The following is a 10,336-nucleotide window of genomic DNA, read 5'->3' on the forward strand; positions in this document are numbered from 1 at the left end:
CTTCTCCGCACTTTGACCTTCTGCTCGGTCGCGCTCTGGCCTCGTGGAGTCTTCAAAGTTGTGACTTTTCCCTCTTTATCCTTCTCTGACAGGGGCATCTCCTCGCGACAGTGCCCGATCCCAGGAGGAGGGTGGTTCGAAACTGCACCCGCTTCTTTCCGGGCGCGGCCAGCCCCGAACTCGGAGAGAAAGCAATCAGTCGCCAGTTTAGAGACGTTGTTTTTTATTTAGTGTTGTTGATTGTGGATATGGGACTTGGGGACACTGAGGTTTGTGTCATGACCAGCGGGAATGGGTGTCAGGAAATGCTCTTAGCAGGAGAAAAGGTTGCGAGTACCCAGGCAGAGCTTTCGCTGCGGAGCGAGGGGTTTTTCGAATGGTCAGCGTCTGAGGTCCAGCCCACAAGGGCCGCTTTCGTTTTTTCTCTTCCTTGGCAAAATGTACGACCAAAGGTCCCTTCGATTATATTGTAGTTGGAGAAACATCGACGGGCGGGGGGTTAGTAGTACGCGTTTGGTGCGTGTAGTTCGGTGGTTCCTTTTTAAAGGCTTTTGGAAAAGAAAGTACCTTTCCAGCAGGGCGGTTAAACGTCACTTGAGTTTCTCAAGTTGCCGCTGATAGGAGCTTTAAGTTCAGAGTAGAACATTGTATTAATTACTAAGAAGTCTGTGCAACAGTTAAACGTTACCTTGAGATGTGAGGGAAAGCAGCCTACCTTACCCACTGCCTTTATTCTGGGAGAGTGAACGACAGTTAGAAAGCGAACAAGCATCCTTCGGCTCTGAAGTCATGTCAAACCCATTTTTTTTTAAAGGCGAATCGAATGGTAGTCCTAGTTGTATTGTAGTTATAGAGAAAGAATATTACAGTTTTGTGCTCTCTATTTATGTTTGTATGACAATAGAATTATGTATGGTTAGTTGCAAAAGGTTAACTGCTACCGTTTTATATTCCAGGCATAGTTTATGTTCTGATCAAGGACACTTGGCCAGTTGGTTGATTATTTACTTTCCTTCTTTACACTGCTTTGTAAGTCCATGGATAGTAGTTTGTTGTGGTTATGCCTTGAGAAACTTCCAGCTGGAGGTAGGAGGGAGGAGAGTGTTGGGAGTGTTAAAGATGCATTAGAATCCCCTTGGATTGTTTTCTTTTTCTTTTTCTTTTTGAGAGGTTTTTGCTTTGGGTACATGCGCTTGCCAGAGAGACGGAAAGTCAGAAATCACCCCCCAGGGGGGATGGTCACACCGCAATCCCTTCTCCTCCATTTTCCTCTCTAGATCTTGGGCACGCACGCACATATGCCCGGCGTGGGTTTAAGCCACGGGGTCTGGGACTCCAACTGCGGTCGTTTACATGGAGTCCAGTGACACAGCCATTATGCTAACTGCTGGTCCCTGGAATTGTTTAAAACATGCCAGGTGGCATGGCTCTCTCAAGATTCTAAGTATCCCAACTGACCCTTAAGAATCAATGCTTTAATGAGGCCCTGTTGGCTGAGGCGGACCTCAGGTGAAGCTAATAAAATGTAAGCTTCAGAACTGTTCATTTACTTAGGCCTCTGGGAGCAGTGGGGTGTGCTGGAGTTACAGATGTTCCACAGGGGAGAAAATGATAGGTTACTGCCAGAGAGCTTCTGAACAAGCATTTCTGGTACATTGCCTACAGCTATCTCAGAGTAAGGAATGTAGATCTCCATGGCACCAATCATGAGGTGAGATTTCTTTTCTCTTTCTGAGTAAAAGTTTGTTTTTCCGTCTAAGTCTGTATTTGTGAATCTGTATTCTTTTAAAAAAGGGGCCCCTCCCAGTGTGTAAGCTCTCGGCCATTAAACCTGGATCCACTCTGCTGAGTTTGTGTAATTGCATGTGGTGGATCCTCAGGAAAAGTTAGGAGTCACTTTTATAGAAAGTGGCCGCATAGATTAAGGTGATGGTAGATACAGCTATAAATGATATTGATTAAAATCTGAAAAGAATGCTGGGAGTGTTGTAATATTAGTCACTTGCTTATATTTCAATAAATTGATGCTTTTTGAACATTAACTGTACTTAGACAAGTAAAATTTTTTTTAGAGGTTTTTGCTATAGAGCTCGTGCACTCACCAGACAGAGACAGACAGAGAGACAGAAAGTGAGAAATCACCCCCCAGGAAGGATAGCCATGCCACAATCCCTTCTCCTCCATTCTCCTCTCGGGATCTTGGACACACATGCACATGCACCTGGCATGAGTTTTTAAGCCACCAGGTCTGGGACGCGAACCGCGGTCGACTACGTGGGAGTCCAGCGACATAGCCATTACACTAATTGCTGGTCCTCTAGACAAGTAAATTTTAAAAAGTCTTCTCCATGGTCTACTTTTCCAACTACTCTCTAGCCTCCTCTGTATAACTCTAGCAGCGTCCCTACGGTAGCTTCTCACAACTCTGTAAAACAGACGACTGCTTCCCTATAGTACTTTGAGATTGGCTATTTTTATTTTATCTTATAGTCCCATTTGCTGTTCCCATATTTATTTATTTGTGAATATATACCTAGTACCCCTCCTCCAGAAACTTTTTAAACAGAATATGAACTTTGACTTAGTATTAGTTCTTCCCTCTAATACTATAGTACAAATACAAGGCAAACACACATTTTTGTGTAAGATGCTGTGGTAAGTAGTCTTTGGAGAAAGAGAAATGGTCGATTCAGTTCTTTTTAACCCAATCTTGTAGTCTAGATGGGAAAATGTGATAGAAACTCTCAGTAATAATACAAATGAAGAGAGATGGGAAGTAAAATAAAGTGTTCTTTTTGCTCTGAATTTTCAAATAATCCAATGAGAAAAAAATGCTAAATCTGAAGAAACTCTAGGGAATGCATAGGATGGTAATTTGAGAGAACAAGTATAGATGTTGGGAGGTAGGAGAATAATACAAAGACAATGAAATAAAAAAGGATACAAATAATAACAATAGTATAAGAGTTATGTTAGAGCCAGACCAAAATGAGATGAGGGAAAAACATTTAACTGGAGAAAAAGGGCCAATTTCTTTACATTTAAAGGGGAAAAAAATTCTCCTGTTGGGTAAAAAGTAATTTATTAAAACAAATTGCTTTTCTTTTATTAAAAACCATAATGTGTAGAAGAAACAGCAGTTGAAATTCAGTGTGTATGAATAGATCCCAAGCACTGAGATGCTTATCTATTTGGTCCTCAGTAAGTGATAGCTCGTACACTATCGACCTCTTTAAAGGTATTCAGGACCATAAAGTAAGGTATGTATCATCGAGGATGATCAGGGAACTTACAGAAATGATTACCTACCTCGCTGCTAGTCACCTGTGACAAGTACTGGGATGCAGGAATGTGCACAAAAATTAAGGAGAGTTAAATATTCCTTTTAAAAATAATGATTCAAAAGGAAGTTCTCGAAGGAAAACACCAGTATCTTAGTTTAGTAGGTTGAATTTCATTCTCCAGCAAAGCCATAGAGTGTATTACTTAGTATTTTGTTTCTTTTCTTCTGAAAAGAAAAAGGTGTTCAATAGAGGCTAACGTGTTTCATAAGAATGATGGAAACTTAATTGTGTTTATGGTATATTGGAAATATATCAACATGTTTATTTGAGCAAGACTTTTGAAAGTGTTGGTCATATTTTTGGAGAAAAGGTGATTTGGAAAAAAATAATAGGCTATACTTATTGCAACATCCAGCCTATATAAATGATCTCTGTCAATCCAGAAATTCAACATAGTGATAGAGGAACATAATTATACTATTCAATTATACTATTCAACAATTCTTTCAAATATTGGGTCATCAGAAAAGTCAAAAACAGGTCATGCCTTTTCTGACAACCCAATACTTAGAAAAGATATTGGAAATCTGCTTATTAGCTTTTCACTTTAGTTCTCTGTTCAGTTTCTCTTGTGTATCTGAATCAGTTATCTAAATTCTTGGGACCAGCAGATGGTGTAACGGTTACATTGCTGAACTCCTGTGTAGTTGACCATGGTTCAAGTCCCAGACCCTGTGACATAAAATTTATGACCACTACGTGTGTATGCCTAAAATCCTGAGGGGAGAATGGAGAAGAGATTTCACTGTGACCATTCCCGGGGTGAGGGTGGGGTGGTGGTGGTGGTGATATGATTCCTTACTTTCACTTTCTGTCTCTCTGTCTCTCCCTGTCTCTCTCTGACAAGTGCATATGCCCTATAGCAAAAATCTCTCAGAACAAATTTTTTAAAAAAATCCGAATTCTCTCCAGTGGTTTAAATGAGAGTTAATGTAGAGATCATTTATAGAATTATGGGCAAGGTTACAGGACAAACAAGGGTTATTGAGATGCTTAGCGACTTGTAGTGGCCAAAAGCCATTAGCACTCCTAGTTCTAAAGACATAGGAATGGAAATTATATTGGTGGATCCTGATGAGAGAGCTGGGATTGTGGAGGAGGAGCTGCTTCCACAGGAACTGTATTTACAGAAAAATGCAGTTCCTGCCAGAAATGTGGTGCAAAAAGCAGGGAAGAAGCAGAAAGTATGCTCCCTGAAATCCCCTCCTCTCCCTGCAGTAGGTGAAGTCATCCATAGGAGCCAGCCTCCTGGGCACAGCAAATAGGTAGATGGGGCTGAAGGAGGGAAAAAAAATAGCTAGTAACAAATATGTGGAAAATTGTTTTGAATAAAGATGGCCACCTCAGTATCTCCCCTTCTATATGCTATTCTCTAATGTCATCTGTCACTCTCCAATGAAGAGACGTAATCTATGTGGTTCTTGTTGAATCTGGGTGTTTGATTCCACTAAGTTTCACGATGGTGTGTTACACAGCAGTAGTAACCGTAACAATAGCTGATCGTCTGTATAACATAATCAGCTTTCTAAATCTTTCTTTTTAAATTCATTCCCTTCTTACACTGTAAGTAAGAGAGAGAGAGAGAGAGATGTGCCTCATCAGGGTCTTGACCCATAGTTCACCCCTAACCTGAGCCAGCCCTAGATTATGGGCACACACTTGCCCATCAGACTCAGGGAGGTCTTCAAATGCAAATCTGGACCATTCCCATGTGGATCAGTTTTGCAGAGTGTTGTGTTTTTAACTGCTCTGTTCAGTCCCCTCACATCTTTCAGTAAGTTAGTATAGTAGGTTCAGGATCAGACTATGAAATTTAATTGTGGTAATTTTTAGTCCTGGTAAATAAAAATACAACGATAAGCTTTGAGGTTAGGAGTAGAGACTATAGCCTATATTGGAAATCCTGGGTGTACTGCTTTCTAGCTTTGTTTCTTTGGGCAAGTTACTTAACGTCTCAGATTTTTCATAGGGCCTGGTTTAGTAAGTGTTATCCATTTTTTTTATAATTATTTATTGTATTTATTCGTTCATTTATTTTAATTTGACCAGAGAGAGACAGAGAGAGAGAGAGAAAGAGTCAGAAAGCAAGCTGCCAGGTCCGGGACTCGAACCGTGGTCAGCCTTGTGGGAGTGACCAGGCCACCTGCTGGTCCCAGTGTCATCAATTTGATGATTCAAAAAAAAAAAAAAAAGAGATAGAGAAACCAATAAAACAAAGAAAATAGGGCTGATGAAGGACTATTTGTGTGTATTTCTCTCACTCAAAACTCCATTCTCTGACATCATCCTTTTACATTAGGTCCTCTCATATTCCTTCTGGGGGAGGAAGCTAAGGTATATAAAATACTAAGAAGGAAGATGGAAAATTCTAACATTCTTTTTCAAGTTTGTGGATGCTCAAAGATAAAATTAAAACAGAAACTTCAGAATAAGGTTTGGAAGCTCTTATATAGGACCATTTTATGTGCAAACATTCTTTGTGGTTAGTGGTTTTCAGCAGCGAAAAGATCAATATACCCAGATGGCATGATACTGAATCTAAACAAATTGTATTTTCAAGGTCATATGGAGTATTAATTGTTATGTAATATGAACCGCCCATGCCACTGCTGAAGAGCCATTCCATCTTCTGTATCCTAAAAGGGAAATTGATCATCTTTGTTGGAAAATGGGAAAGGAATATTACCTTGCCTGTGGATGCCAGTGCTTTGTCATCGATTCTTTGGAATGCTGTGAAGAGAAGGAGCCTGAAATCTTGTTTGGGCTCAAGAGGACTCATATCCATTAGCGCTGTCTTCCATTGGCACAGGAATTAGCAAATCTTGTCCCACACTTGCCATCTGTGAAGGGGAATAAACACAGGGATTTCACTGAAGATATATTCTGGTAACCATGAGCTGTGAAGAAAGTCTGAAAAAGAAAAAGTAGTTCAGTTTAAAAAAGGCTTGGCTTAGGTCTACTAATAACCATTCATGAAGAGTTGTTATGACCTAGGGAGACTGAGTATTTGTAGTTTTGAAGGGCAACTCAAGGACTACAGGGTTAAAATATGTGGAGAAGTTTCAGATCAATATGAAGAAGTGGTTTTTAATTCAAGATTCCAAAATGAAAGGGATTACCTAATGCAATGAGCAATTCTGTCCCTAAAAATGTTCTTCCACAAGCTGGATGACTAACTGTCCCAGAGGAGTCGAGGGTGTGACAGTTGAACTGTTCTTTTCCACTATTAAGAAGCTGTTACAAATTTAACTATACAAGCAGTGGAAAGTCTTAATTAAATGGTTCTATTTATCCCTTCAACTTAATTCCCAAACTCAACAATATTTTACCATTCTCCAATTCTTGAATTTATTTTCCTAAACCTGTTGTCTTTCCCCTCTTAATTTTCTGTTAATGATGTAATTCTTATTCTTCTTATTTTTTTTTTTTTTGGAGAGGTTTTTTGCTATAGGGCGTGTGCGCTTGCCAGACAGAGAGAGATAGAGAGACAGAAAACAAGAAATCACCCCCCCCAGGGGGGATGGCCATGCTGCAGTCCCTTCTCCTCCATCCTCCTCTCGGGATCCTGGGCATGCACACATACTTTCCCAGCGTGAGTTTTAAGCCACCGGGTCTGGGACGCAAACCGCGGTCGACTACATGGGAGTCCAGCGACATAGCCATTATGCTAACTGCTGGTTCCCCCAATGATGTAATTCTTTAGATATCATCTCAATACATTCTCTGAGGCTAATGATAGAAATATCTGAGTCTGGCGATTTATAAAGAATAGAGGTTTATTTAGTTATTTTCATAATGGTCATATGTCCAAATAAGGGGCCGCATCTGGTGACAGTCGTCTTGATAGTGGGGACTCACTCTGGAGCCAGTTCATTGGTGACAGGTGGGGCAGGAGATCACGTATTAGGCAGGAGAGGGTGTATTTATGTCTGTTTCTCTGTGTTGCATCACCTCTGGTCTCTTCCCTTCTTATAAAGCCATCACCAGTCAATCATGGGACCCCGATGAGCTCACCCAATCCTAGTAACCTCCCAAAGGCCCCATCTTTCTGTACCATAATCAGATTAAATCTTCACTCTCTCACCACCATTCCAATGGCATGGCAACACATGAACTTCAAGGGCACACAGTTAATCACAGTATCCAGGATAAAATACTTAGTGTTTGCCTTATATTTATCCCTCTCATGCACTCTTTGTGTCTGTCTATATGTCTGATGTGAAAAGTCTCCATTGTTTTATCTTTTTGGTATCTTTGGAATCTTTGCTTAATTATTGATTTGTTTATTTTTGTCCCTACAATCAGAGTAGCTGTGAATTTGCCCCTGAGAACCATTAAACTAGCCTTATAAGGTCTTCAGTCTCCTAATCCTCTGTCTCTAGTCTATCCTATGTGCTCCCAGCAAATCAGTGTTTCCAGAGCACGTTCTAATCATACTGTCATTTTTTGCCATTCGAGGCTCTTAGTAATCAGGCACTGGATATTCTGCCTTCTCTTACCACTCTTTCTTCTAGAGCCTCACTACTTAGCATATGTTCTGTGAATCTAGCAGATGACCAGTTATGGGAGCTGGTTAGAATTAAAGTCTCAGAATCCACTCCAGCCCCAGAGAATCCATATGTATTTGAACAGAGTTCCCCGGTGACCTGTTGGCATCTTAACAGTTTGTAAGCACTGATCTAGGTTATTGGGAAAGTCATGGCGTATTTTTCTATGCAAAAATGCACAAAGACTTTCCTGATAATCCAGTAGATTGGTCCACTTGATACTATGTTAACTTACTCTATATTTTTTCCTACTTCTGTGTAATTATTATTGGGTCAACCAGACAGAATCCTTTTTAATGTTTATGGCACAGTGTAAAGCTCCCTCTTCCTTAAGAACCTTCATTCCCCAGCTAGAATTAATTTCTTTCCACTCTGTGCTTTCCTTAATAGTGTTTTGAATCTCATAATACTTAATACATTTTGACATACAAATAGGTATTTATTTCTATTCTCTAAAATTCTAATTGCTTGTTTCTTTCCAAAAGATTAAACTCCTTGAAGGAAGGAGTAGGAACTAAATATTTATGGAATAAATACATTAATGAATGACACGGCCTCTGACTTTTTCATATTTATAGACCTAATTAAACAGTAGTTTGCCAATGATCTCTTTTTGGTAAATTCAGTTTGTATTGCATTGGTCTTCCCTATCAGGATACTAAACCAAATAGAATGAAAACAAATTGGTCTTAATCAGTGGTGAATAATGTTATTACAGGATGACACAGAAATATGTTGAACTTCGATCCTGGATAAAATCTCCTATTTAGCTTGTATTAGAAGAAATAAACATGAAACATAAAACACCCAAGAGAATCATTTAGGAACTGTCTTTATTTGGAAAAATAAATGCTTTTAAGCTAATAGCATCTGTCTTAAGAGTCTTGGTTACAAGGAAAGAAAACCATCTCGGATAGGAGAGAAGTAAATGGTAAATATTAGTAGCTCACAGAGTAGATTAGAAAGTTGGGAATGCAAGTGCAGAAAGGGACAAGGTACGCGCAGGAACTAGAGCCTGTGGTTAGTCAGGATTTGGAGAGGAAATTAGGTGTTGAATAGCTTTCCCTCACAACTGAAGTCCTGGGGAATCTATAGGAAAAAGAACTATTTTTGTCTTTTTTTAAAATGTAGAGACAACAGTGTTCTACTTATTTATTGATTAGGGTAATGGGGAAAATTGAGTAAAAAAGAATGAAAATTTAAAGTTAATATACTCTAAAAAGCATATTTTATTCCATTGAGGTTTTGTTTTTTTTTGTTTGTTTGTTTTGTTTTTTTGGGGTTTTTTTGCTATAGGTCACATACACTTGCCAGAAAGAGACAGAAAGTGAGAAATCACTCCCTAGTGGAGATGGCTACATCACAATCACTTCTCTTTAGTCTCCTCTCAAAATTTTGGGCACACAGCACTTGTGCCTGATGTGAGTTTTAAGCTGCTGAGTCCGAGACTCCAACTGTCATCTACTACATGGGAGTCCAGCAATGTAACCATTACGCCATCTGGTGGTCCTTTCCTTTGAGCTCTAAAGATAGAGTTTTATGTTTCTGTCCTGAGGGTACTGATCGTATGCTTCAGCACAACTCTGAATTGAAAAACTGCTGTAGTTTTATAAGTAGCTAGTGTGATCAAAAGAAAACTCAGACTCACTGACTATACAGTTATAGTGTTCAATGTTCATTTTTTAATGTACTTATTTACTTGTATCCCATACTTTATGAAGTATATACAACTAGAAGTTAAACATTCACAGTTAATCACCTTAAAACATACATTTTAAGGTTTTACCAATAAATAGGTGAAGAATTATGTGCTTAAAAGATTTTGTCTATTTTTTTTTGAGAGGTTTTTGCTATAGGGCATGTGCACTTGCCAGAAACAGAGACAGAGACAGAAAGTGAGAAATCATCCCCCCACCCCCCCCCCAGTGGGGATGGCATGCACGCACTTGTGCCCAGCATGTGTTTAAGCCCCAGGCCTTGGACTTGAACCGCGGTCGACTACATGGGAGTCCAGCGACACAGGCATTATACCAACTGTTAGTTCTGATTTTGTCTATTTTAAATAGTATACTTTATTAATTCTGGAATTGTTTATATCAGTCATACCATATAACAGTGCTACCTATAGTTATTAAAAAAAAAAAAGGACAATCAAAACTATTAGCAAAGATTGACAGAAAGAGTGAAACACATAATAAAACGGAAGATTAAACCAGTAGTTTTAAATATTGAAACAGTAATAATTTTATTATCATCATTTTGACTTTGAGTTATGCTTTTATATAGAATACTGTTTTTTAATTTTAAATTTTTTTTGAGAGTTTTTTGCTATAGGGTGCATGCGCTCGCCAGACAGACAGAGAGAGACAGAGAGACAGAAAGCGAGAAATCACCCCCTGGGGGGATGGCCACACCACAATCTCTTCTCCTCCGTTCTCCTCTCGG

The 10,336-nt window shown here is 39.3% G+C and overlaps 1 protein-coding gene across 2 annotated transcripts in view; it reads left to right on the forward strand.

Moving 5' to 3' along the window:
- SNX7 (sorting nexin 7) overlaps positions 1–10,336 on the forward strand; it is a 92,802-nt gene that overhangs the window by 530 nt on the left and 81,936 nt on the right. The window lies entirely within an intron of this gene.

The sequence above is a fragment of the Tupaia chinensis genome, unplaced genomic scaffold (genome assembly GCF_000334495.1).
Source record: "Tupaia chinensis unplaced genomic scaffold, TupChi_1.0 Scaffold146687_1, whole genome shotgun sequence".
NCBI lineage: Eukaryota > Metazoa > Chordata > Mammalia > Scandentia > Tupaiidae > Tupaia > Tupaia belangeri.